The sequence below is a fragment of the Petromyzon marinus genome, unplaced genomic scaffold (assembly GCF_048934315.1).
Source record: "Petromyzon marinus isolate PM22_M1 ecotype Great Lakes invasive population unplaced genomic scaffold, UKy_Petmar_22M1.pri1.0 PM_G_Scaffold_66, whole genome shotgun sequence".
Taxonomy (NCBI): Eukaryota; Metazoa; Chordata; class Hyperoartia; order Petromyzontiformes; family Petromyzontidae; genus Petromyzon; species Petromyzon marinus.
Genome location: NW_027423020.1, coordinates 282,501 through 285,000, shown reverse-complemented (window position 1 = coordinate 285,000; position 2,500 = coordinate 282,501).

Below are 2,500 nucleotides of genomic sequence, written 5' to 3'. Positions count from 1 at the left end.
GTGCAGTCAAAAAAAAATTGATATTTTTCACGGATAGACCCCGTGAAACGCTAGAAATTGGCGGGGATGTGTCTCTTGTGGCTCACGGGGCTGTTCGGGTCGCACAGAAATCCCTGGGAATGGGAAAACGGGTCATTTTCGTGTTGCCACATTGCGTACGAACCGCATGAAACTTCCAGAGGCATTTGCAGCAGGAATGCATGTGCACTCAAAAACTTCTATATGTTTCACGGATAGACCCCGTGAAACGCTAGAAATTGGCGGGGATGTGTCTCTTGTGGCTCACGGGGCTGTTAGGGTGGCACAGAACTCCCTCGGAATGGGAAAAGGGGTCATTTTCGTGTTGCCACATTGCATAGGAACGCCATGAAACTTCCAGAGGCATTTGCAGCAGAAAGGCACGTGCACTCAAAAATTTTAATATTTTTCACGCATAGACCCCGTCAAACGCTAGAAGTTGGCGGGGATGTCTCTCTTGTGGCTCACGGGGCTGTTAGGGTCGCACAGAAATGCCTCGGAATGGGAAAACGGGTCATTTTTGTGTGGCCACATTGCATAGGAACGGCATGAAACTTCCAGAGGCATTTGCAGCAGGAATGCATGTGCACTCAAAAACGTCTATATTTTTCACGGATAGACCCCGTGAAACGCTATAAATTGGCGGGGATGTCTCTCTTGTGGCTCACGGGCGCTGTTAGTTAGGGTCGCACAGAAATCCCTCGGAATGGGAAAAGGGGTCATTTTCGTGTTGCCACATTGCGTACGAACGGCATGAAACTTCCAGAGGCATCTGCAGCAGAAATGCATGTGCACTCAAAAACGTCTATATTTTTCACGGATAGACCCCGTGAAACGCTAGAAATTGGCGGGGATGTGTCTCTTGTGGCTCACGGGGCTGTTAGGGTCGCACAGAAATCCCTCGGAATGGGAAAACGGGTCATTTTCGTGTTGCCACAATTGGCATACGAACGGCATGAAACTTCCAGAGGCATTTGCAGCAGAAATGCATGTGCACTCAAAAACGTGAATATTTTTTCACGGATAGACCCCGTCAAACGCTCGAATTTGGCGGGGATGTTTCTCTTGTGGGTCACGGGGCTGTTCGGCTCGCACAGAACTCCCTTGGTCCACCTGATTCGTGCATACAGGCAGCAACTAAAACTCTGTAAACCTGCTGTGAGGACATCTAAACAGTGGACCAGTGAGGCTGTGGAAGATTTGCGGGCGTGCTTAGACTGTACTGACTGGGATATGTTCACGACTGCTACCAATAGTCTGGATGAACTCACAGAGGCTGTGTACATCAGCTTCTGTGAGGACTGCTGTATCCCAACACGTACCAGGGTGAACTTTAACAACAACAAGCCCTGGTTCTCAGCAAAGCTCAAAAGGTTGAGGTTGGAGAAGGAGGAAGCGTTTAGGAGTGGGGATAGAGACAGATTCAAGGAGTCGAAGAACAGGTTTAGCAAAGCGGTGAGAGAGGCTAAACGACTGTACTCAGAGACACTAAAACACCAGTTCTCTACTAACGACGCTGCTTCTGTCTGCCAAAGGGCTCAGGCACATCACCAACTACAAACCCAGAGCGCCCCACACCACTAACGACTCCCGCCTAGCCAACGACCTGAACGAGTTCTACCGTAGATTTGAAAGACAATTGGACTGTCCTGAACCACCCCTTCCCACCCAAGAGGCCCCATCCCCCACCCATACTACAGAAACGACTCTCTCCTTTCAGGAGGGAGAAGTTAATGGGCTTTTCAAGAGGCAGAATCCACGCAAAGCAGCCGGGCCGGACTCTGTCTCTCCAGCCACCCTCAGGCACTGCGCTGACCAGCTGTCTCCGGTGTTCACCAACATCTTTAACACCTCCCTGGAGACATGCCATGTACCAGCCTGTCTCAAGTCCTCCACCATCATCGCTGTGCCCAAAAAGCTAAGGCCAACAGGACTAAATGATTACAGACCGGTCGCCCTTACATCTGTGGTAATGAAGTCTTTTGAGCGCCTGCTCCTGGCACACCTCAAAGCCATCACAGACCCTCTCCTGGACCCCCTTCAGTTTGCCTACAGAGCCAACAGGTCTGTGGACGACGCAGTTAACATGGCCCTCCACTTCACCCTACAGCATGTGGACGCCCCAGCATCCTACGCCAGGATCCTGTTTGTGGACTTCAGCTCTGCCTTCAACACCATCATCCCTGCCCTGCTTCAGGACAAGCTCTTCCAGCTGAACGTGCCCTACTCCACCTGCAGGTGGATCACAGACTTCCTCTCTGACAGGAAGCAGTGCGTTAAGCCGGGAACAGAAGTCTCTGACTCCAGGTCCATCAGCACGGGAACTCCTCAGGGCTGCGTCCTTTGCCCACTGCTCTTCTCCCTGTATACCAACAGCTGCGCCTCCAATCATCTGTCCGTCAAACTCTTGAAGTTTGTCGGACGACACCACCCTCATTGGGCTGATCTCTGGTGGGGATGAGTCTGACTATAGGTGGGAAGC